The sequence below is a fragment of the Cetorhinus maximus genome, chromosome 7, assembly GCF_964194155.1.
Source record: "Cetorhinus maximus chromosome 7, sCetMax3.hap1.1, whole genome shotgun sequence".
In the NCBI taxonomy this organism is placed as follows: domain Eukaryota; kingdom Metazoa; phylum Chordata; class Chondrichthyes; order Lamniformes; family Cetorhinidae; genus Cetorhinus; species Cetorhinus maximus.
The window spans coordinates 11675508-11703005 of record NC_135885.1 but is presented as its reverse complement, the minus strand read 5'-3'; positions in this window follow the sequence as shown (position 1 = coordinate 11703005).

Here is a 27498-nt window from a genome sequence, read left to right as displayed (position 1 = left end):
TCCCAAGCAATGATGCACTGACGCCACATCATATCATAAATTACTCTGTATCCTAAAATACTATTTTCTGATTGAAACCTTTCTAATTTGCATACCAGTGGATCAATATGAACCACCGTGCCCCGAAGGAGTCTGTTTCAGATTGACCATTCGCTTACTGAAGAAAAGGGCCAGATTTTCAAAGCGGAACCAGGAACCTGATGCTTGGGTAATTTCTGGGTCTCTGCCCTGTGCCAGAACTGCCTCGCTCACTTAAGACATGTTGAAATGAAAATGTCCTAACTGAGCAGGAGGCGAGCTTGGTGTGCAATTAAAGGGGCTGAGCATCTCCAGGGGATGGGAGCTGCCTGCAGAGCGTGAGTGGCAAAGGCAGGTGGCAGCCATGATGTGGCCTGCCGGGGGTTTGCCGAAGCGCGCAGGCAGAGCATCAAAGGGCCAGCAGCATAAAAGCATAAGAAAGTGTCCATACAACCAAATAAGAGGTGATGTGCATGATCCGGAGCAAGATCCTCCAGATCCTAAGATGTTTCACTGCATAAAAGAGCAATTCACTTTGCCCCATTTTGAACCTGATAGACATGCGCTAATATGCACAAGACTGCTCGGGTTTACCAAATTCACATCCGATAACTGCAGTCTCTCTGTTCAAAAGCCCCTCAAGGAGCTTAATTTGCCCGTAATCGGAAGTGAGCAGGCTCCCCATTCCTTCCATCCTCCACTCCTTTTGAAAATCGGAGCACATCCTGGAGGCATCGAGATCCAGGAACGCCCCACAGGACTTCGATTTTTAAATCATGCCAGCACCCGATTCTGACCCTGACCCTGCTAGAAATTAAAAATCTGGCCTAAGGTTTCTGCATTTTTGTTTGGTTTGTGGCTTTGACAGCTCCTCCCTCCCCATAACCTGTCCCACCAAGAAGGCGGTGTAGCAACGTGGGAACATCATGCCCCCCCCCAAGTTCTCCTCCAAATCACGTATTATCCTGGCTAGGAAAAGTGTTAGCGTTCATTCATCACTGCTGGGTAGATATCCTGGAATTCCTGACCTAAACACCATGTGGGAACACTCAACATCCGGATTTCAAAAACTCACAGAGAGGACTCCCAACTGTTCGAAACAACGAGGAAAGGACAGTAACTGTGACACTGGTAGCTTAACCCAAGAACAAATACTGAAGAGTATTCACATCCATTAATTTTGGCTTCCTAAATAGAGCAAATCATTTTGTGGATTGCACATTCTGAACTCAATTGTTCAAGGCAATTGTTCATTGCATTGTTAATACGGAGTAAAATTGTCCTGCATTAGGAATGACTTCTATCTTCACAGTGGGTTATAATTCTATTTTCTGTTCAATTATATTTGCCTAGAAATAGGCACAATCCACAATTTGCTGTTACTTTGAAACATTAACCTTTCACTCAACTGCTTCTGTTAGACTTTTTAATCAGCTCTGCCATTTTTTGGAAAACAACTTGATATGCATCATCGAATATTTCAAGTGCAATTAGGAAATTACATAGGAAGAGGAACGGTCCCTCATCATTCTCCCACCAATCAGTTAGATCATGTCTGATCTGTGGCAGTGATGGTATGTTACAGATCATTCAAGTTGCTGTGGCAACATGCACTTTTACATGCGTGTCATGGTCTGGAGCTGTGGATAGTGCTGGTAGAGGCTCCAACTTTCCTCCCATCACCCAGGTGACCAGAGATCTCTCCAGCTTTTACTGCCTGCCATTGGCGTGTGTTGGAAGGATTTGCAGGTTGTTACTCAACCTGCTTGCCCACATTAGGAATGCATCTTCCTTGGCCATCAAGTCTTGGAGTGCGACATGAGCCCAGAGCTGCTGACCCTGAGGCAGGAGCACTAGCCATCGTGCCACAAGACCCCTTGGCTGATCTGTACCTCAACCCTATTTGCCTACTTGTCCTCCATGTCCTTGTGATAACTGAAACCTTAACACCAAGATTTTTTTTTAATACTGCGATCATCAAACTGAGCACAAATTAAGACAATTGCAATATTTATGCGATAGTTATTAGAACTAATTACACCATTCTCTCCTTGAGGAGAGTCATAACCTGACCAGCATCCTCTTTGCCTCTGCAGCTCCACCAATATGACTGATCTCTTTACAATCCCTACTACTTATAATGATCTTCTAATTGATAAAGATGTGAAGTTTTTATTCCAGGCTGAGAGGATAAAGTTAGTTGGTTATTACAAGCTTGATGAGTTTAGCCTGAAGGAGGTAGGGCTGATCAGTCCATGAGCAGCTTAACTCAACAGGCTAATTTCTTTAAGAGACAGGGCATTGTGCTGTGTAAGGCTTATCGACCATGAGCAGCTCACCTCAATCATGCATCCTTACTAAATTTTTTAAAGACATTATCTCAGCCTGCAGCTGCTAAGAAGGATGGGTTAATAACAATGTTAGCTGCTTTGTTGTCAGTTAGTGTAATTAAAATTATATGTACACTACATCTTCACAGGCTCTTGTTTGAATTGTCCTTGACCTCTCCATTCTTACGCTCCTTCCTAGCAAAAAAATATATAGACCTCAGTCTTGATATACCTCAATGGCACGATCATCCGGAGCCTTTTGTGGGGTGAGGTTTCTCACTGCTCTTTCTGCACAAAAAATTCCAAAAGAGCCAAGGTCTAAATTTCTGTCTTCATTCTCCCACCAGAGGAAATGATTTCCCTGTCCCTTACTAAGGCCAATAGTTGAAATGAGCTGCTTAGGAAGGTTGTTCGAGCCAGGAGTTGAAGCTCATTTGACAGCCATTGGATATTGGAAAGGACAGCTGGCAGGGTCAATTGTAGAAGAGGCTGAGATCAAGCAGACATGTGAACATATCCTGTGTTCATCTGACTCCTTCCTACTTTTGATATTTGGTGTAAAGAATAACTCTGTTGTCAAATCCCGTTACAGCTTTTTTTCTGTTATTGGGGAAAATAAAACATTCACCAGTAATTTCCATGGAAATTCACCCAAACTTTCACAGGAGAAAAGTGGAACTCTTGGGGGAATAGTATTTCTTAAGGGTTTTCACTGAAGTTAGAAAAGAAAGATTTGCATTCATATAGCGCCTTCCATAATCCCAGGGTGTGCAGAAGCAACTTACAGCCAATTAACTACTTCTGTAGTATTTTGTAGCGGACCACTGTTGTAATGTCAAAAAAATAGCAGCCGACTTGCACATAGCAAGCTCTCACAAATAGTAATGTGATAATGATTAGATTATTTATTTTAGTGCTGTTGATTGCGGGATTAATATTGGTCAGGATGCTAGGGAGAACTCCTTTGCCCTTCTCTAATAGTGTATTTGGATCTTTCACATCCACTTAAGAGCAGAAAGGGCCTTCATTTAACGTTTCAACCTAAAGACGGCACATCTGACAATGCAGCACTCCCTCATTACAGCACTGGAGCGTCAGCCTGGAAACTTGTGCTGAAGTTTCTGGAATGGGACTTAAACCCATGACATTCTGACTTAGAGGGCAAAAGTGCTATGAACTAAGTGATAGAAAGGAAACTCAACGGCTTACCTACCTCATGTAGACAATCCTTGAGATAGTATTCTTGACTCTTGACTGAAATAACTAGAAAAAATGACAAGAAATCATAGCAAATCAATCGGCATCTGTAAAGAGGAAAAGACAGACTAGGATAATTTACATATATATTTGGTGTCTAGGATCAGTGATAATACGCAAAAGATGCAACACTTGCCCCTTCACTTCCTCTCTCCTCACCGTCCAAGGGCCCAAACACTCCTTTCAAGTGAAGCAGCATTTCACTTGCATTTCCCCCAACTTAGTCTACTGCATTCGTTGCTCCCAATGCGGTCTCCTCTACATTGGAGAGACCAAACGCAAACTGGGCGACCGCTTTGCAGAACACCTGCGGTCTGTCCGCAAGAATGACCCAAACCTCCCTGTCGCTTGCCATTTTAACACTCCACCCTGCTCTCTTGCCCACATGTCTGTCCTTGGCTTGCTGCATTGTTCCAGTGAAGCTCAACGCAAACTGGAGGAACAGCACCTCATCTTCCGACTAGGCACTTTACAGCCTTCCGGACTGAATATTGAGTTCAACAACTTTAGATCTTGAACTCCCTCCTCCATCCCCACCCCCTTTCCGTTTCTTCCCCCTCCCTTTTGTTTTTTCCAATAATTTATATAGATTTTTCTTTTCCCACCTATTTCCATTATTTTTAAATTTATACCTTTTATGCCCTGTTAGTCTTATTTCACCCCACCCCCACTAGAGCTGTACCTTGTGTGTCCTGCCATCCATTCTTAATTAGCACATTCTCTTAGATAATATCACCACCTTCAACACCTCTTTGTTCCTTTGTTTGTGACATCTTTTGATTATCTGCTCCTATCACTGCTTGCTTGTCCCTACAACCACCCACCCACCCCCCACCTGCACTTCTCCCCCCCCACCCCCAACCTTAAACCAGCTTATATTTCACCCCTCTCCTAACTTTACTCAGTTCTGTTGAAGGGTCATGAGGACTCGAAACGTCAACTTTATTCTTCTCCGCCGATGCTGCCAGACCTGCTGAGTTTTTCCAGGTAATTCTGTTTTTGTTCAGTGATAATACACTTGTCTCTCATTCATAAGGTCTCACTCTGTGAACATGAGCAGGTAATAACCTAGGCTGATGTGCCTGCTGGCCTTTTGAACATGCCTTTTGGATGAGATGTTAAAGTGAGGCCCAATCTGCCCCTCACAGGAGCTTTTAAAAATACCCCATGGGAATTTTTTGTAGAAGAGCAAGAGAATTCGTCTGGTGACCTGGGCATCATTTCTCCCTTAACCAACATCATGAAAACAATTTATCTGCTTGTTTGTCTCATTGCTGCCAATGGGGCCTTGTTTTATGCACATTGGCTGCCGTGTTTCCCTATGTTACAACAGCGATTGTAATTTATTCTGCCCTTCATGAGGTGCAGAATACCTTTGGACATTCTGAGGTCATGAAAGGCGCTATTTGAATTCAAGTCCCTTTCTTATTCTGCTTCAGGGTTGATTGGATCTTTTGTTCATTATGAAAAGTGGGATGTTAGAGTTTTGAAACATAACAGTACTACATGTTCCATCTGGCTTGCTGTAGTCATGTGACCTCTGCCATGCGGCATTCTCTCTGTACGCTGCCATTTTACATCAGTTCAATAAAGACCTCACGCTAAGAAAGACATTAAGAAAGCACTGCTATCTTTAAACTCGAAACAAGAGCTGAAGGCTGAAAGATGAACAGATATTTTAGGAAGATTAAAACAGCAAGTGGAAGGGGGGAAAACCAACAAATCCACAAATCACAGGGAGAGGGAGGGTTAAAAGCTGAAAACTGCTTAGTAGAAAATGGGTGTTCTGAAAAATTGTCAGTGACATCTGAACTGTGCAAAATGGTTGTTTGGAGTTGACAAAATGGATGTTCAGAGAAACCAAATATGATAGAATGAGGAAAAATGAGAGAAAAGAAAAGCTCTAATGTTGAGGTTCTGCCCCTTTTCTCTGGGCTCCCCCACAAGAGGAAGTAGTTTCTTTATATCTACCCTATTAAATACTTATAATCATCTTGAACACTTCATTTTGATCATCCCTTAATTTTCTACACTCAAAGGAATAGAAGCCTTATATTGCATTTAAGCCTCAGAGACATGCTGATGAGGTGATACGCTAGTTTCTTTGTGTGCAGTTGCTTTATTTACAATGCTTTAAAATGTCTGCTCCCATGCTTACAGCAGCCATGCAGCATCAGTTTAGTCTCTCTCTGTCTGAGTGACCACATCCAGACTTAACCAATCATACACAGTGAGCAGAAAACAGACACAAAATCAAACATCAAACAACTGAACACGACACTGTCCTCACACTTTAACCTTTTCAGGCCCGGTTTCACACTGCCCGAATGCAACTATCCTGAAGTATGGGTGCCCAGGACTGAATGCAATGCTGCAGATGATGTCTGACTAGAGCTCTGTACAGCTGTTACTTAACCTTCCGCCCATTGAAATGTCCTTGAGATAAAGGCCAACCTCCCACTAGCCTTTTAACATTTTTTTTGTACCTGTCCACTAGCTTTTTGCTCTGTCTGTGTTTCTGTTCCTCCAAACGCCTTGGCTTCTTATCAGTTAGAAAACACTCTGATCCCTGATTTTAGTCGATCCTTCTAAGGTGCACATCTGCTGCACCATTTTCAACTTTCCACCAATGCCAGTCTTTTGGCACAGTGATGCAACTGCGGCCACAGCAACAGCTAGCATAAATGTGAGATTTAATGTTAAAGCTCTCTGTGAAGTGACGAACAAGCAATATGTTCCTCACCTTGTGGACCTCTTGTGGTAATGAAACAAATCACTTCCTTCAGCATCAGCGAACACTTTGAAATCTGGTTTCTTTGGAGAGTTCGAAGGCCCATAAGATGGCGGAGAGGAAATGTGAAATGTAAATTAATGTTAGGATGATGCATACAATTCAGATATTATCTAAGACCCCTTGCAACTCTGTGGCTGCTTAAAGCTTCACATATTCACCACACAACTGAACCAGTGTTGCTCCATGAGACGACAGGCACTGTCTCAGTGATAAAACACAAAGTAACTGTGATTGCAATTTAATGAAGCAAAAGTCTAATTATAACATTTGCTTGTCCCCGAATGAATTGGTTTATCACTATGGAGGTCTACACGAGGCGATGATACATCTGGTTGATAGTTTGCCTTCCAAATTAGCTCCAATGTAAATCAAGCACATGATTTTATACTTATATTAAAAAAGAAAACTAGTAATAGACTTCAGGAGGACATAGAAAGTTTGTTGGAATGGTAGTTGAAACTTATCACAGAAAAGCGTGAGGTGGCACATTTTAGTTGGAAGAATGAAGACAGACAATACCTGTGAAATGGCACAAATTTAAAGAAGGTGCAAGAAGAGAGAGACCTGGATGCATTTGTTTAGAAACCTTTGAAAGTGACAGAACAGCTTAACAAAGCAGTTGTTAAAGGGCATGAGATCATGTGCTTTACAAATAAAGGCACAGATTGCAAAAACCAGGAATTTATGTTAAACCTATTTAAGCTCTCGTTTGACCCAAACTGGTGGACTATGTCCACTTCTGGGGGCCACACTTTAGGAAGGTGATACACTTTGGAAGGAATAATTTGACAAGGAAGTATTCAATGAAAGGCATGACACTAGGAAGTTCTGAGGAACAAAGGGACCTTGGTGTGTGTGTCCATAGGTCTCTGAAGGCGGAGGGGCATGTTAGTGGGGTGGTGAAAAAGGTCTATGGGACACTTGCCTTTTTCAATCGAGGCATAGATTACAAAAGTAGGGAGGTCATGTTGGAGTTTTATAGAACCTTAGTGAGGCCACAGCTGGAGTACTGTGTGCAGTTCTGGTCGCCACATTATAGGAAGGATGTGTTTGCACTGGAGGGGGTACAGAGGAGATTCACCAGGATGTTGCCTGGGATGAAACATTTAAGTTATGAAGAGAGGTTGGATAGACTTGGGTTGTTTTTGTTGGAGCAGAGAAGACTGAGGGGTGACCTGATCAAGGTGTACAAGATTATGAGGGGCATGGACAGGGTGGATAGGGAGCAGCTGTTCCCCTTAGTTGAAGGGTCAGTCACAAGGGGACATAAATACAAGGTGAGGGGCAGGAGGTTTAGGGGGGGATGTGAGGAAAAACATTTTTATCCAGAGGGTGGTGACGGTGTGGAATGCGCTGCCTGGGAGGGTGGTGGAGGCGGGTTGCCTCACATCCTTTAAAAAGTACCTGGATGAGCACTTGGCACGTCAAAACATTCAAGGCTATGGGCCAAGTGCTGGTAAATGGGATTAGGTAGGTAGGTCAGGTGTTTCTCACGTGTCGGTGCAGACTCGATGGGCCGAAGGGCTCTTCTGCACTGTGTGATTCTGTGATTCTGTGAAGGACATGAAAGCTTTGGAGAGGGTGCTGAAGAGATTTACTAGAATGATTCCATGGATTAAGGGTTACACTTACAGAGCATGGAGCATAGAAGGCTAAGGGAAGACTTGATGGCGATGTTTAAAGTCATGAATGGCTTGGATAGACTAAATTAAAGCGATACTGTTTCCAATGACTTAAGGATCATAACCAGAGGGCAGAGATTGATTGGGAAAAGGACCAGAGGCAACGTGAGGAAAATTATTTTTATGCAATGAAAGGTTGTGATTTGGAATGCACTGGCCAAAAGAGCGGTGGAAATGATTGCAATAGTAGCTTTCAAAAGAGAATTAGGTAATTACTTGAAGAGGAAAACAAATGCAGGGATATTGGGAAAAATCTGGTGAGTGGGTCTAACAGGATAGCTCTTCGAAAGGGCCAGCACAGATTTGAGGGACAGACGTCCAACTTAAATTTAAGGATTGACTTAAAATAAGTATTTAACATTGTGAGGGATTTTGATTGGGTGAATACGAAGAAAATGTTTCCGCTGGGAAAGGAATCAGCAACCAAAGGGTCCTGAATTGTCAAAAGAACTGGGAGGGAGATGAAAGATTTTTTTTACGCAGTGAATCAGTATGGTCTGGAATGCACAGTTTGAAAAGATGGGGGGATATCATTTCATAGCAACTTCCAAAAGGGAATAATAATTGGATAAATACTTGATAGGGAGAACATTACAGGCTTATTGGGATACAGAAGAGAAGTGGGATTAATTGGACAGGCCTTTCAAATTGCCAGCACAAGCACAGTGGGCTGAATGGCCACCCCCTATGCTGGAAGCTTCTATTACTGTATAAACAAAAATCCCGACAATCGGGATGCTACACTTGAAACAGAGCATAATTCCAACTGTAATGGGATGGTGTTGGTGCAGGGTTTCATTATAGAATAATAAAATGATCGATCAACCATCTTCAGCTGCTTCATCAATGACCTTCCTTCCATCATAAGGTCAGAAGTGGGGATGTTCGCTGATGATTGCACAATGTTCAGCACCATTCGCAACTCCTCAGATACTGAAAGGGCCCATGTCCAAATGCAGCAAGACCTGGACAATACCCAGGCTTGGGCTGACAAGTGGCAAGAAACATTCATGCCACACAAGTGTCAGGCAATAGCCATCTCCAACAAGAGAGAATCAAACCATCGCCTCTTGATGTTCAATGGCATTACCATCACTGAATCCCCCTCCATCAACATCCTGGAGATTACCATTGACCAGAAACTGAACTGGACTAGCCATATAAATACTGTGACTACAAGAGCAGGTCAGAGGCTAGGAATCGTGTGACAAGTAACTCACCTCCTGACTCCCCAAAGCTTGTCCACCATCTGCAAGGCACGAGTCAGGAGCGTGATGGAATACTCCCCACTTGACTGGATGAGTGTAGCTCCTACAATACTCAAGAAGCTGGACACCACCCAGTACAAAGCAGCCCACTTGATTGGCACCACATCCACAAACATTCACTTCCTCCACCACCACCGCACAGTAACAGCAGTGTGCACCATCCACAAGGTGCACTGCAGGAATTCACCAAGGCTCCTTAGACAGCACCTTCCAAACCCACAACCACTAGAATCTAGAAGGACAAGGGCAGCAAATGCATGGGAACACCACCACCTAGAAGTTCCTCTCCAATCCACTCACCATCCTGACTTGGAAACATATCGGCCGTTCCTTCACTGTCGCTGGGTCAAAATCCTGGAACTCCCTCCCTGACAGCACGGTGGGTGTACCTACACCACATGGACTGCAGCGGTTTAAGAAGGCAGCTTGCCACCACAGTCTTCTCAAGTGCAACTAGGGATGGGCAATAAATGCTGGCCCAGCCAGCGAAGCCCACATCCCATGAATCAATTAACAAAAAAAAGAATGGTCACAGCACAGAAGGAGACTATTTGGCCCGCTGAGCCATGCCAGCTCCCTGCAAAAGCAATTGAGCGGGCCCCACTTCCCCTGCCCTTCCCCGCAGCTCTGCAATGTTCCTCCTTGGCCCCCTTGGCCTCTTGTATAGACCGCAAGCTCTCATCAAATTCCGTTCTCTGCTATTTCGCTGCAGCCATTAACCCACTTACTTTTCAGAGGCTATGGAGTGCGTCAAAATAGCACAAAAGACTAAAAACAAAAAGCTAAAAGCTACTGCGGATGCTGGAAATCCAAAACAGAACAAAAACAGAATTACCTGGAAAAACTCAGCAAGTCTGGCAGCATCGGCGGAGAAGAAATCAGTCAACGTTTCGAGCCTCCATGGCCCTTCGGCAGAACTGCAGAACAGTTCTGCCGAAGGGCCATGGAGGCTCGAAACGTTGATTGATTTCTTCTCCGCCGATGCTGCCAGACTTGCTGAGTTTTTCCAGGTAATTCTGTTTTAGCACAAAAGACTGATGGGAAAGTGCAACGTCAAGAAAAATTGCTACTGGACAAGATCATTCCAACAACCAGTCTTAGGGGCGGAAAGAAATAGAGGAAAGAGAGGAAATCAAAACCCATCACGCTCCAAAACACTTATTCTCTATGTTATGACCAAAATTCTGCCATCTATTGACATTTTAATTCAAGATCAGCCAATCAAGCCTTCAGCTATCCTGCTACCTCAGCCTACAGCTAGCTGCGGCTGTACCCCATGTAGGGGTGTTTTTTTTTTGCCCTGTTTTGGAGCAGCATGGGGCAGTGAAGTATTCATCCTTAGTGGTCTAGACTGCCTTATCCCTTTGTTCATTTCCCATGCATCTGTTTGCATAATAGATTCCAGCAGCAGGGTGCAGTAATTACTGCAATCACTCTCTGAAAGCTTTAATCTGATCGAAACCATGGGGAGCCAAATGAAGCAGAAAGGCATCAAACTGAGAAATATCACTCTTTGCGCATAGCAAATTTCACACATTGCCCACGGGTGTTGAGAGGTTGGCACGTAATGTATGAGAAGGTGCCTGATGAATACGCATTGGACCATTCTCTCGTTTTCTTGATACGGAGTGTTAAGCTTAACAGCAATTCATCGTTTCCATTAGTTGGCAAAGAAAGAAAGGATACAATCAGAGAATGCAGTGAGAGGACAGGCCATCTCGTCCATTTACCAGCACTTTATTTTTCTATAAAGTACCAAAATCTGTTATATATTGTCATATTCACATACAAGCTGTTAAATCCACACTTCGCATCCACTAACTCTTTCTCCTTGATTTACCACTATGCTTATTGTTATTCTGAACTGTACTTGCCTGTTTCCTTTTAAACTCTCAACATTCTAGCCCAGATGCCCGTGCTATTCAACCTTTTCTTTATTCGTTCACAGTTTTTGGCGAGGCCAGCATTTATTGCGCATCCCAAAAATGTCCTTGAGAAGGTGGAGGTGAGCCACCTTCTTGAACCGCTGCTATCTGGGTGTTGCACACTCTTAATGCTGTTAGGCTGAATGTTCCAGGGACATAAGCACACAAGAAATAGGAGCAGGAATAGACAATATGGCCCATGGAGCCTGCTCTGCCTTTCAATACGATCATGTCTGATCTTGGGCTTCAACTCCACTTTCTCACCTGCTCCCCAAGTCTATGAATAGACTTGGCATCAATCACATAACACGCTGAAGAGAACTTTTGATTATGCAAACAGGAATATGATTTATCCTACAGTTTGCCTTGCGATTGTAAATCAGATGCTGTAAGACAAAACAAGTTACCACCATTACAAGCTAGCTCTATTGAACAGGAACTTCAGGTGAAGGGTAGATGTGTGGTTAAACATGGAAATCCAAAACGTATGTCCGCATTGGGCTGTTATACTCTTCGCTTTGGGAAAATGGCATCTCGCTGTCTGCTTCATTAGGGAAATGCATCGAATGGTGTGAAGTTGATCCACTTGTGCACTAGATACATTATAAATTCACCAAAGAAAGTTAAGCCTTGTCAAATTCAGTCTAATACTTTTTTTAATGACACATTAAGTGTCAATTACTGGCAGTCAACCTCACTGGCATTGAAAATTAACTGTTAAACATTAAAATTATTGCTGCAAATTTTAAAAAATATACCATTTATTTTTTACTTTTTCCACTTTTTATTTTATTTTATTTTCTACTTCAGCAGCCTCATCTCTGAATCAGAAGGTTGTGGGTTCAAGTCTCACTCCAGGACTTGAGCACAAAATCAAGGTTAATACTCCAGTGCAGTAGTGATGAAATGCTGCACGATCAGTGGTGCCATCCTTCACATAAAACTTTAAACCAAGGCAGTATTTCGTAAAAGGTCCCACGCCATTATTTCAATGAAGATCAGGTGAGTTATCCCTGATGTGCTGGCCAATATTTATTTCTCAACCAACATCACAAAAACAGATTACCTGACCATTGCTGTGTGTGGGAGTTTGCTGTGTGCAAATTGAGTGCTTTATTTCCCACATTATAAAGGTGACTATGCTTCTAAATGCTGCATTGGTTGTAAAGTACTTTGGGATGTGCTAAGGTCATTGGAAGGCACGATATAAATGCAAGTCTTTCATCTTTCCTTTTTTTCTATCTCACCTTTCTCTATTAATCCAATTTTTTTCTCTCTCTTTATTTCTCTTTCTGTGCCTGATTTATTTTTCAATTCTTATAATCATAGTATGATTACAGCAGAGACAGAGATCGTTTGGCCTGTCATGGCATGCCACACTCACAAGTGCAATTCGGCTAACCCCACTCCCCTGCCTTTTCCCTAAAGCCCTGCAAATATTTTCCCTTCAAGTGTTTGTTCAATTCCCTTTTAAAAGCCCCGATTAAACCTGCCTCTGCCACGCTCTCAGCTAGTGCATTCCAGATGGTTACCAATGATTGCACAATGTTCAGCATGATTTACAACTCCTCAGACACTGAGGAAGTCCATGCAACAGGACCAGGGCAACATTCAGGCTTGGGCTGATAAGTGGCAAGTCACATTTGCACCACACAACTGCCAGGCAATGACCCTTGACGTTCAATGGCTTTGTCATCGCTGAATCCCCCACTATCAACATCCAGGGAGGTTACCATTGACTAGAACTGAACTATGCCAGCCATATAAATACAGGTCAGAGGCTGGGATTTCTGCAGCAAGTAACTCACCACCTGACTCCCGAAAGCCTGTCAACATCAACAAGGCACAAGTCAAGAGTGTGATGGAATACTCCCCACTTGCAGAGTGTATGATCCACTGCACCAAGGCTCCTTCAATTGCACCTTCCAAACCCACAACCAGCTCAACCACCCCAAAGGGCAACAGATGCATGGGAACACCAGCACCTGCAAGTTCCCCTCCAAGCCACTCACCAACCTGACTTGAAACTATATCTCCGCCATTCCTTCATTGTCGCTGAGTCAAAATCCTGGAACTCACTCCCTAACGGCACTGTGCGCATACCTACACCACATGGACTGCAGCAGTTCAAGAAGGCGTCTCACCACCACCTTCTCAAGGTCAATTAGAGAGACACAATAAATGCTGGTCTGGCTAGAGCTGCCCACATCCTGTGAACAAATAAGAAAAAAAAGAACTGCTCTGAATCACCTGCTCCCACCCCCAAAAGTTGTGAGATCAGATTTTCAACACTTGTGGGGTTGGAAACAAAGGCTCAAAACTTCCGATCAGAGTGCGAACTCCTTACCTGCCTATGCTGAAAAGGCTCCGACTTCCGATCCACGATGCAGAAGAACTCCCTCAGCAAAGGAATCCTCACTGAGAGCAGCAAAGAAAATCTGCGCAGAAACCTTGGCCCCTTTTTATGGCACTGGCTGTCGTATTCTAGTAAGTGTTGAAAGCTTTTCAGCATGTTAGTGAATGAGTGTATGAGTAAATGGGGGAGTGAATGGGTAAGTGAATGGGTGAGTGCCTAGGTGTGTACGTGGATAGGTGGGTGAGGTAAATGGGGAGGTTGGCAATTGGGTAGGGTGGAAGGTGGGCAGGGTGGCAGCTGGATAGTGTGACAGCTGGGTAGGATGGGTGAGGTGGATAGGGTCAGTGAATGTGTAGGTAGCTCGGAGGGGAGTTGGGAGGTAGTAAGTGGGTCAAAGGGGGGTAGTCAGGAGGCAGAGGAGAGTAGTTGGGGGGTCAGTGGGAGTGATGGTGGGGGTGTGGGATGGTCTGTTGTACAGTTGCCTCGGAGTTAGATTGGGATTTTTTCTGTCTAATAATTCCTGGGTAACAGGTAAGTAAGTCGGCACTGTCCAAAGTCTCTGACTCTAAGAATTGGAAACTTTTTCAGAGGGTCCTGGGGAGCAGGGGAAATTCCCATCGGAAGGTCAAACTTCCTGGGCAATCCCAACAGAATCAGTGCTTCCGGACTGCAGGGTCATGCAGCAACCCGGAGACTGGAAGACCTGGACCAAAGAAGAGGAAGCGGCTGAATGTGGAGCTCAACATGAGACTCTGCAGCTCGGAACCAGGTATCACATCACTGGAGCCTCATCAAAAGCAGCTCCAATCATCCCATTAATTCTGACAAGTTTTCTGATGGTGACAAGTGAAAGCAATGGGTTAGGACCGGTTGGTGGTCCGCAGAGTCTTTTGTCCCTCCACTGATGGAAAAGTTTGAGAACCGCTGATCAAACCACAGACCCTTCTGCTACATGATACAGTTTCCCATTATTTACTCTATCCAAACCCTTCACTATTTTGAACACCTCTATCAAATCTCTCCTCAACCTTCTCCGATCTATGGAAAACAACCCCAGGTTTTCTGCTCTCCCCACGTAACTGAAGCCCCTGATCCCCGGTACGGTTCTAAGAAATCCTCCCCGCACCCTCTCCAAGGGCATGAGGTCCTCCCTAAGGTGTGGTGTCCAGGATACTCCAGGTGACACATAACCGGTGTCTTCTAAAGGTTAAGCATAACCTCTGTGCTGAACCTGGCCTTTTTGTGGCCAGGTCGGACTACATGCAACCAGCATTTAACATTAAAAATTACAACGAGGAGTTCTGACAGCCATTCTGCCTTTTCCATTATGAGTTTGTTTAGCTCTCGACTATCCTGGTAATAATCATTAGCGCTGGTGATATTATTATGCAAAAGGATACGTTAGCACTACAATTAAGCCTGCACAAACATTAGCACAAACAGATTCCTAGCCAATGACTTGAACAAATATGTGTACAGCTAATGGCAAAAATAAAAATGATGCCTAATTATAGTTACCATCTCTGGTCAGACATATTCCTGGAGGTTTCAGTGCCTGACCTCCCCTGCCTTTAATAGCTCCACTTCAGTTAAGCAGCCACTCTCCCTATCTCCAATATATTTCCAACTAATAAACAGAAGTGTTCAAAGAAAATGAAGATTAAATATTTCTTTGGAATTGCCCCTATAATCCTTCTCCCAAGTTGCTTGCAGCAGTGTCCAGGAAATTAAGCTTCAATTCCCTTGTTAACTCTGGGTTAGTGCTGGAGGGCTGGCATTTTTATTGGAGGTGATGCAGTTCAAATGCTTTTTTTTATTGTGCATGGAGTCTCTGCTCAGTCCATGTCTTTCCATAGTCCGGTTGCTGACTTTTAACCCGGTCTGTAAGTCTTTCTTTCTTTGCCCAGCCACCCTGTTGCAGTAGCAGCCTACTGGACCAGAGAGAGCCAGGCAGTGAACAGTAATCTCTCAAAGCCACCCCTTTGCCCATGCCTCTCTCACAGAGGTAAGGCTGAACCTTCGGGTGAGGCAGTTTATGGACTGTCTCTGCCACCATCATTACTGGCATTGCTGGAAGCGTCAGTTTGTCGGTAGCCCCTTTGCCTCCCTCTCTGATCCAACCAGGCTGACAGCCTCGATGCTGGTGCTCGAGGTTGACGCAATGCGCAATAAGGTCATAAGATCAGGAGTAGGCCACTCGGCCCTTTGAGCCTGTCTGTTCTGCCATTCAATGTGATAATAGAGGAGGTCTCGTCCTCACCTTCCAATCCACAATCTTCCACCCCACTAGCCTTCCTACTCCTCCGCTCACCCTCCACCATTTTTGCCACCTCCAACGTGAATGGAGCCTCCTCAAAAAAAAAATTCTTCTCCTAAGAGGTTTTAACAACACCAGCATCTTGTGCTCATAGAAGAAGAAAGAAGGAAGAAAGGCTTGAATTTATATAGCAACTTTCAGAGGACAGTCCAAAGCAATTTACAGCAAATGAAATACCTTTTAAAACATAGTCACTGTAACGTAGAAAACATGGCGGCCAATTTGTGCACAGCAAGCTCCCACAAGCAGCAATGTGACCATGATCAGATAATCTGTTATAGCTGTTGGTTAAGGGATAATTATTAATCAGGAACTGGCGATAAGCCCCCTTTTCTTCAAAATAGTGCCATGGGATCTTTTATAAAGCACCTTTAACCTGTACAGGATCATTTTCAGTTAAAACATGGCACCAGGCCACATAAGAATGTGTGGTGAGTAAAAGCTCTGTCAAAGGGGTTGGCTTTAAGGAGCTTGAAAGGAGAAGAGAGAGGTAGAAAGGTGGAAAGACATTAGGTGAGGAATTCCATAGCCTAGGGCCTAGGCAGCTGAAGGGACAGCCACCAATGGTGGAGCAAAGGAAATCGGGGATAGGGAAGAATTTTCAACCATGGGTTGTAACTGCTAAGAAGGACATGGAGGATAGAAAAAAAAAGAATCAAGAGTTAGGGATGGCAGTGAGAGGTTGGACAGCGACGAATGAAAGATTTAACAAAGCAGTTTGATGAAGAGGAGCAACGAAAGGTCAGTGACTCTATTCATATAAGCCCGCTGACCCAGGCATTGGGCCCTGATTTGCATAGACAATGGGCCTAGAATTTGTTCCAGGCAGGCATTGCTAACTGAGAGCACTCTAACCCAGCACATCCCAAATTGTTTTCCAATACTATCCCACTGATGCAATAAAAATGGTGTGAAAATTAATACAATCCAAGATGCCGACAAAAACGCAACAGCAATTGGGGAAATGGTGGCATAAGGGTAATATCACTGGACTAGTAAGCCATGGTTCAGGCTGATACTCTCTGGGTGTGGGTTCAAATCCCACCACAGCAGCTGGTAGAATTTCAATTCAATTAATAAAACTGGCACATAAAGGTTGTAATGGTGACCATGGCAACTAAACATATAAAGTAGGAGTGGGCCATTTGAGCCTGCTTTTGTTTTATTAGATCATGGGATGTGGGTGTCGCTGGCTAGGCCAGCATTTATTGCCCATCCCTAATTGCCCTTCTTCAGAGGCATTTAAGAGTCAACCACATTGCTGTGGGTCTGGAGTCACATGTAGGCCAGAGCAGATAAGGACGGCAGGCTTCCTTTTTTGAAGGACATTAGTGAACCAAATGGGTTTTTATGACAATTGGCAATGGTTTCATGATTCCAGGTTTTTGTTTTAATGTAATTCAAATTTCACCATCTGTCATGATGGGATTCAAACCAGGGTCCACAGAGCATTACCCTGCGGCTCTGGAATACTAGCCCAGTGAAAATACCGCTATGCCATTGCCTCCCCATGTTCAATAAGATCATGGCTGATCTGATTGTGGCCTCAACTCCACATTCTGCCTATTACTCCATTCTACTTCACCAGACAGCACTGTACTGATTTCAGCTGTTGTCATCTGTGCTGGATTTTACCACAGGTGACAGAAGGTGAAATGAATCCACTGCCTCATGTCCCCCTCCTCCATCAATGGCAATACTTGCATTTATATAGCACCTTTAATGTGGTAAACCTCCTCAAAGTGCTTCAGGTGCATTATCAAGCAAACTTTGGTACTTAGCCACATAAGGAGGGAACATATGAACATAACGAATTAGGAGCAGGAGTAGGCTTCTCAAGCCTGCTCTGCCATTCAATAAGATCATGGCTGATCTGATGAGACCTCAACTCCATCTTCCCGATTACCCCTGATAACTATTGACTCCCTTGTTAGTCAAGCATCTATCTCCCTCTGCCTTTCAAATATTCAATGACCCTGTCTCCACCGCTCTCTGGGGAAAAGTGTTCCAAAGATTCATGACCCTCTGAGAGAAAAAAAATTCTTCTCATCTCCTTCTTAAATGGGAGACCCCTTATTTTTGAACAGTGTCCTGTAGTTATAGTCTCTCCCACAAGGGAAAGCATCCTTTCAGCATCCACCCTGTCAAATCCCCTCAGGATCTTATATCTTTCAATAAGATCACCTCTCAATCTTCTAAACTCCAATGGATACAGGCCCAGCCTGTCCAGCCACTCCTCATAAAGTAACACCCTTGCCCTGGGTATCAGACGAGTGAACGTTCTCTGAACTTCTTCTAACGCACTTATGCCCTTTCTTAAATAAGGAGACCAAATCTGTACACAGTACTATTGAAGCAGGCTCACCAACAATTGGAGCAAAACATCCCTACTTTTTTATTCCACTATTGCAATAAACAACAACGTTCTATTTGCCCTCCTAATCCCTTGTTTTATCTGCGTACTCACTTTTGGTGATTCATGTTCCAGGACACCCAGATCCCTCTGCACCTCAGAGTTCCCTCCATTTAAATGACGCTTTTCTATTCTTCCTGCCAAAGTGAACAAGTTCATATTTTCCCACATTATAATCCATCTGCCAAATTTTTGCTTGCTCACTTAACCTATTTATATCCCTTGGCAGACTCCTTATGCCATTTTCAAAACTTACTTTCCGACCAATCTTTGTGTCATCAGCAAATTTAAATAGCATAGATTTGATCCCTTCATCCAAGTCATTGATATAAATTGTAAATAGTTGATGCCCCAGCACTGATCCCTGTAGCACTCTATTCATTATATTTACCAATTTGAAAATGATCCATTTATGCCTACTCTGTTTCCTGTGAGCTAACCAATCCTTTATCCATGCTAATGTCACCCTCTACACCATGAGCTTTTATTTTCCGCAGCAGCTTTTTATGTGGTATAATGCCTTGTCAAATGCCTTCTGGAAACCTAAGTACAATACATCCACAACTTAATCATACCTCCCCTCAATCTCCTCTGCTCCAGGGAAAATAACCCCAGTCTATCCAATCTCTCCTCATAACTAAAACTGTCCAGCCCAGGCAACATCGTGGTAAATCTCCTCTGCACTCTCTCTAGTGCAATCACATCTTTTCTATAATGCAGATTCCAGAACTGCACGCAATACTCTAGCTGTGGCCCAACCAGCGTTTTATACAGTTCCAGCATAACCTCCCTGCTCTCATATTCTATGCCTCGACTAATAAAGGCAAGTATCCCATATGCCTTCTTAACCACCTTATCTACCTGTCCTGCTACCTTAAGGGACCAGTGGACATGCACACCAAGGTCTCTCAGATCCTTGGTACTTCTCAGGGTCCTACCATTCATCGTGTATTCCCGTGCCCGGATTAAATTCCATTTGCCACTGATCAGCCCATCTGACCAGCCTGTCTATATCCTCTTGTAATCTAAGGCTATCCTCCTCACTATTTACAACCCCACCAATTTTTGTGTCATCCACAAACTTACTGATTAACCCTCCTACATTCAAGTCTAAATCATTTATATATACCACAAACAGCAAGGGACCCAACATTGATCCCTGTGGAACCCCACTGGACACAGGCATCCAGTCATAAAAACACCCCCGACCAACACCCTCTGCTTACTGCCACTCAGCCAATTCTGGATCCGAATTGCCAAATTGCATTGGGTCTCATGGGCTCTTACTATCATTATCAGTCTCCCATGTGGGACCTTATCAAAAGGCTTGCTGAAGTCCAAATAGACTACGTCAAATGCATTGCCCTCATCTACACACCTGGTCACCTCTTCGAAAAATTCAATCATTACCTTCTCTTAACAAAACCATGCTGACTGTCCTTGATTAATCCCTGCCTCTCCCAACGTGGATTAATTCTGTCCCTCAGAATTGCTTCCAATAGTTTCCCCACCACAGAGGTTAGACTGACTGGCCTGTAGTTCCCTGGTTTATCTGAGTTTATTCTGAAATATCTCCTTAAATGCCTGCCACTGCATCTCTACTGACCTATCTCTTAACCTAATTTCCCAGTTCATTTTAACCAGCTGTCTTCACATCCTCATAATTGCCCTTTTTTAAGTTTAAAACACTAGCCTTAGATCCACCGCTCTCTCCCTCAAACTGAACGTGAAATTCAATCATGTTATGATCATTGCTACCTAGGGGCACCTGGCTCATTGTGCATTACCCAATCTATTATAGCCTGCTCTCTGGTTGGTGCTAAAATATGCTGCTCTAAGAAACTAGCCCCAAAACAGTCTATGAACTCATCATCCAGGCTACCTTTGCCAATCTGATTTGTCCAATCTTTATGTAGATTAAAGTCACCCATGATTATCACCATTCTTTTCTCACAAGCCCCCATTACACCATCCTGTATACTCTATCCTACAGTGTGGTTACTGTTAGGGGGCCTATGAACCACTCCCACAAGTGACTTGTTAGATTAATATTTCTCACCTCTACCCAAACTTATTCTATGCCTTGATCTCCAGAATTAAGGTCAGCTCTCTATTACTCTAATGTCATCCTTAATTAACAGAGCCACTCCTCCACCTTTACTAGTTTCCTGTCTTTCATAAATTTCATGTATCCTTGAATATTCAGGTTCCAGCCTTTGTCATCCTGTGCCCATGTCTCTGTAATGACTATCAGATCATACACATCTGGACATAATGTTTGGGTTGGCCATGGACAGGGACAAGGAGCAATCCAGAGCAGGGATAATTAATTGGGGGAAAGCCAACTTCGATGGGATGAGAATGCATCCGAGTCAAGTGAGTTGACAGAAAAGACAGTGACTGAACAATGGGCTACCTTCAAAGAAAAGGTATTGCAGGCAATGTCAAGCTGTATCCCTTGAAGGGGAAAGGTAGGACAAATAAATCCAGAGCACCCTGGATGACGAGAGAGATAAAGGTGATGATGAAAAGGAAGAAGTGCACGTATGACAGACATCAGATGGAAAACACAGCGGAGAATCAGGCTGAATATAGAAGGACCAGAGGGGAAGTGAAAAAAATCTAATAAGGAAAGCATGGAGAGAGCATGAAAAATGGCAGCTAATATAAAAGGGAATCCCAAGGTCTTCTATAAACATGTAAATAATAAAAGGATGGTAAAAGAAAGAGTAGATCCAATAAGGGATAAATAAAAGAGCTTGCACATGGAGTCAGGAGAAATAGCAGAGGTATTAAACGGGTACTTTTCATCTCTCTGTGCAAAGGAAGAAGATGCTATCCAGGCTGAGGTAAGAGGGGAGGTAACTGGTACACTAGAAGAATTTACAATTGAGAAGGAGGAGTTTTTAGAAAGGCTATCTTTACTTAAAATTGGTAAAGTACCAGGAGTTTTTAGAAAGGCTATCTTTACTTAAAATTGGTAAGCTCCCAGGACTGGTTGGGAAGCATCCAAGTGAGAGTAGAAATTGCAGAGGCACTCATGATAATTTTCCAGTCTTCCTTAGACACAGGAGTGGAGCCAGGGGACTGGAGAATTGTGAATGTTACACCCTTGTTCAAAAAGGGATGCAAGGATAAAACCGGCAACTACAGACCAGTCAGTTTGAAATCAGTGGAATGGAAACTTCTGGAAACTATAGTTTGGGACAAAACCAACAGTCACTTAGGCAGTTGCAGGATAATTAAGGAAAGCCAGCATGGACTCATTAAGGGAAAATCACGTTTAACTAACTTACTGGAGTTTTTTGAAGTGGTAACAGAGAAGGTTGATAAGGGCAATACTGTTGATGTGGTGTGTATGGATTTTCAAAAGGCATTTGATACAGTGCCACATAACAGACTTGTGGGCAAAATTCTAGTGCTTGGAATAAAAAGGAAATTAGGCAGTTTGATAAGAAATTGGCTGAGTGACAGGAAACAAAGGATAATGGTTAATGGTTGTTTTTCAGATTGGATAAAGGTTTGTAGTTGATTTCCCTAGGGGTCAGTGTTGGGACACTTGCTCTTCCTGATATATATTCATGACCTAGACTGTGGTGTGCAGGGCATGATTTCAAAATTTGCAGATGATACAAAGGTTGAAAACATTGTCAACTGTGATGAAGATCGTCTTGAATTTCGGAAGGACAGAGGCATGTTGGTGGATTGGGCGGGCAAGTGGCAGATGAAGTTCAATGCAGAGAAGTGTGAGGAGGTTCATTTTGGCAGGAAGAGTATGGAGGGACATTATAAAATAAAGGGAGAAACTCTAAAGGAGGTGCAGCAACAGAGGAATCATGTTGTATATGTACATATCTTATTGAAAATGGCAGGGCAAGTTGAGAGAGCAGCTAATAAAGCATATAGTGTCATAGGCTTTATTAATAGGGGCATTGAGTACAAAATAAGGAGATCATGTTAAACTTATATAAAGGGGAGACAGTGGCACAGTGGTGTTGTCACTGGAGTAATAAGCCAGAGACCCAGGGTAATGCCTTGGTGACCCAGGTTTGAATCCCATCACGGCAGGTGGTGAGGGAACCAACAAGAGGAAAAAACATACTTGACCTCACTCTCACCAACCTGTCTGCTGCAGATGCATCTGTCCATGACAATATTGGTAGGAATGACCACTGCACAGTCCTTGTGGAGATGAAGTCCTGTCTTCATATTGAGGATACCCTCCATCGTGTTGTGTAGCACTACCACCGTGCTAAATGGGATAGATTTCAAACAGATCTAGAAGCTCAAGACTGGGCAAACGTGAGGCACTGTGGGCCATCAGCAGCAGCAGAATTGTACTCTAACACAATCTGTAACCTTATGATCTGGCATATCCCCCACTCTACTATTAACACCTAGCCAGGGAAACAACCCAGGTTCAATGAAGAGTGCAGGAGGGTATGCCAGGAACAGCACCAGACATAGCTGAAAATGAGATGCCAACTTGGTGAAGCTACAATACAGGACTACTTGCGTGCCAAACAGCATAAGCAGCAAGTGATAGACAGAGCTAAGCGATTCCACAACCAATGGATCAGACCTAAGCTCTGGGGTCCTGCCACATCCAGTGGTGAATGGTGGCAGATAGTTAAACAACCCAATGTTGGAGGAGGCTCCATAAATATCCCCACCCTCAATGATGGGGGAGCCCAGCACATCAGTGCAGAAGATAAGGCTGAAGCATTTGATTGAAGTATATAAGATCCTGAACGGCCTTGACATGGAAAGGATATTTCCTTTTGTGGGTGAGTCCAGAGCTAGGGGGCACTGTTTTAAATTTAGGGGTCACCCATTTAGGACAGAGATGAGGGGAATTTTTTTCTCTCAGAGGGTTGTGTGACTTTGGAACCCTCTTCCTAAAAAGGTGGTGGAGGCAGAGTCACTGAATATTTTTAAGGCAGAGGTGGATAGATTCTTGTTAGACAAGGGAATCAAAGGTTATTGGAGGTGGATGGAAATGCGGAATTCGAAACACAAGCAGATCAGCCACGATCTTATTGAATGGCGGAGCAGGTTCGAGGGGCTGAATGGCCTACTCCTGCCCCTATTTCATATGTTCTTATGTTCTAACCTACAGCCAGAAGTGCCGAGTGGATGGTCCATCTCGGCCTCCTCCAGAGGTCCCCAGTGTCAGAGATACCAGTCTTCAGCCAACTCAGTTCACTCCATGTGATATCAAGAAATGGCTGAAGGCACTGGAAAGTTATGGGCCCTGACAATATTCCAGCAATAATATTGAAGATTTCTGTTTGTGATTTTCATGGACAGGATATCAAGGTGCAGACGATTACTGAGAGTATCCAGTTTGGACGCTTAAGGATGGCTGTTTGCAGATGATGTTGTGCTTCTCGCCTCATCCGACTGTGATCTCCAGCGCGCACTCGAACGTTTCACTTCCAAGTGTGACGCGGCTGGGATGCGGAGCATCACCTCCAAATCCGAGGTCATGGTTCTCTCCCGAAAAAGAGTGGGTTGCTCTCTCCAAGTGAAGGGGGAATAGCTTCCCTTAGTGGAGGAGCTGAAGTATCTCGCGATCTTATTCGCAAGTGATGGCAGGAGGGAGCGTGAGATTTGACCAGCGGATCGGTGCAGTGGCTACAGTTCTGTGGGTGCTCTAGCAGCCCGTGGTGGTGAAGCGGGAGCTGAGTTTTAGGACGAGGTTCTCAGTTCACTGGTTGATCTACGTCCCCATCCTCACCTATGGTCATGAACTGTGGGTAATGACCAAAGGGATAAGGTTGTGGGTTCAAGCGGTGGAAATGAGGCTTCTCCGCAGGGTTGTTAGGCGCACTGTCCAGGGCAGGGTGAGGAGTTCGGCAATCAGGGAGAGCCTCGGAGTAGAGTCGCTGCTCCTCTGGATCATGAGAGGCCACTTTAGGTGGTTCAGGCATCTGATAAGGATGCCCCTTGGTAGGCTCCTGCTGGAGCTGTACCGGGCACTGGGTGGCGGCCTCGAGGCTTACCCAGGGATTAGCTCTATCGGCCTGCCTGAGAACACCGGGGAATCCCACAGGAGGAGCTGGAATCTATGGCTGAGGAAAAGGAAGCCTGGTCAGCCCTGCTCAGCTTACTGCTGCCACGACTCTCACCAGGAGAAGCGGTGCAAAAATGGATGGATGAATGGACTTCTGCTCCAGAACTTGCCATGCCCCTTGCCAAGCTGTTCCAGTACAGCTACAACCCTGGCACCCACCCGGCTATGTGGAAAATTTCCTGAACACAAAAAGCAGGACAAATCCAACCTGGCCAGTTACCGCCCCATCAGTCTACTCTCCATTGTCAGTACAGTGATGGAAGGGGTCATCAACAGTGCTATCAAGTAGCACTTGCTTAGCAATAACCTGCTCACTGATTTGGTTCTGCCAGGGCCACTCAGCTCCTGACCTCATTGCAGCCTTGGTTCAAATATGGACAAAGGAGCTGAATTCCAGAGGTGAGGTGAGAGTGACTGCCCTTGACAAAAAGGCAGTATTTGATATAATGTGGCGTCAATGATCCCTTGCAAAACTGGAGTCAATGGGAGTACTCCGCTGATTGGAGTGATACCTAGCCCAAATAAAGATGCTTGTAGTTGTTGGAGGTCAGTCATCTCAGTTCCAGGACAACACTGCAGGAGTTCCTCAGGGTAATGTCCTCAGCCCAACCATCTTCAGCTGTTTCATCAATTACCTTCCATCCATCATAAAGTCAGAAGTGGGGATGTTCACTGATGATTGCACAATGTTCAGCACCATTTGCGACTCCTCAGATACTGAAGCAGTCCATGTCCATATGCAGCAAGACCTAAATGATATTCAGGCTTGGGCTGACAAGTGTCAGGTAATGATCATCTCCAACAAGGGAGAATCTAATCATCACCCCTTGACATTGAATGGCATTGCCATTGCTGAACGCCCCACTATCAACATCCTGGGGGTTACTATTGACCAGAAGCTGAGCTGGACTAGCCATATAAATACTGTGGCTACAAGAGCAGGTCAGAGGCTAGGAATTCTGTGGCGAGTAACTCACCTGCTGGTGCCCCAAAACCTGTCCACCATGTACAAGAAACAAGCCAGGAGTGTAATGGAATACTTGCTTGGATGACTGCAGCTCCAAAAACACTCAAGAAGCTTGACACCATCCAGGCAAAGCAGCCCATTTGATTGGCACCCCATCCACAAACATCCACTCCCTCCGCCTTCGACACACAGTGGCAGCAGTGTGTACCGTCTACAAGATGCACTTCAGGAACTCACCCAGGCTCCTTAAACAGCACCGTCCAAACCCACAGCCACAACCATCTAGAAGGACAAGCGCAGCAGACACATGGGAACATCACCACATGGAAGCTTCCCTCAAAGTCACTCGCCATCCTGACTTGGAAATATATCGCTGTTCCTTCAGTGTCGCTGGGTCAAAATCCTGGAACTCCCTACCTAAAATCATTTTGGGTGCACCTACACATGCATGGACTGGAGCAGTTCAAGAAGGCAGCTCACCACTGCCTTCTCAAGGGCAATTAGGGATAAACAATAAATTCTGCCCTAGCCAGCAATGCCCACATCCCATGAATGAATAAAAAAAGACACTAGTTCAGTCTCATCGTCCAGTTCTGGGCACCATACCTGAGGAAGGTTGTAAAGGCATTCAAAAGGGATTTGGATTCCAACGGAAAAGAAAAAAATGTGCAAGGTTATGGGGATAAGGCAGGGGAGTGGGACTAAGCGGGATGTTCTTTCAGAGAGCCAGTGCAGACTCGATGGGCCAAATGGCCTCCTTCTGCACTGTAAAGATTCTGTGATTCTGATTCTATTTGTGCTGTTGATTCATCTGTTTTGTTATGAATGCTACATGTAATCAAACATAGAGCCTTTAGTTCTGCCTTTTACTATTTTTGTAACCTCTAGCCTTATCTGCTAGCGCACCTCTTTGGTTTGTACACACGTTTCCCTTATTCCTACCTTGCTTTCTTGTTTTGTCTTCTCTATTTAATTTATCACACCTTGCTAAACTTGATCCCCTGCCACCACTATTTAGTTTAAAGCTCTCTCTACCGCTCAAGTTATATGGCTCACCAAAACACTGGCCCCAGCACGATCCAGGTGAAGACCATCCCAGTGGTACAGCTCCCACTTTCCCCAGTACTGGCTCCAGTGCCCCATTTCTCCCACACCAATCTTTGAGCCATGCATTCAGCTCTCTAATCTGATGTACCCTATGCTTGTGGCTCAGGTAGTAATCCAGAAATTATTACCCTTGAGGTTCTGCTTTCTAATTTAGACGCCCCCCCCCCCACTGCTCATACTCCCTCTCAGAACTTTTTTCCTAGTTCGACCGACGTCGTTGGTACCTATGTGGACCACGACTATTCCTCCCACTGCATGTTCCTCTCCAGCACAGAGCTGATGCCCCACTCCTCACACATGCACCCATGCAGTCTAGACTCCCGCTCTCAGCTGGAGACAACTACGCCTATCCCCAGATTATACTGTCCCCAACTACCATTACATTCCTATGAACTCCCCCTGTTTGAATGGCTTCTTGTACCATGTTGCCATGTCCAGTTTGCTCATCCGTTTTAATCCACACAGCCTTCAAGAATCTTGAACCAGTTAGGGGATTGAAAAGGCTGAGGATCCTCCACTTCTACCTCCTGGGTCCCCATGCCTGCCTCATTTGCAATCACACCCTCCTGTCCCTGACCAAATCAGAAGACTCTATCCCAAGGCTCCTGGTACAATGTGTCCAGGTAACGTTCCCCCTCCCTGATGCATTGCAGCACTTGGAGCTCTGCCACCAGCTCAAAGGCTCTGAGCCAAAGCTCCTCAAACTGTAAGCATTTACTGCCCCAGATCACTCTGGCACCCAGGAAACCCCATATTCTGCAGTCGCAACACATCAGCTGCCCTGCCAACTTTATTACATGTTAAATACCTTATTTTTCTTTATAATTTATAATTATTAAACATTGCTACTCCCAATAACCTTTACTACTGCAATAAATCTTACTACAATGAATAAAACTTTACAGTGACTAATAAATTACACAAGTTCTGAAGATAAATGAGCAAAATGTTCACAAACCAATCAATTTTCCTGTTTTTGTGTGATGTC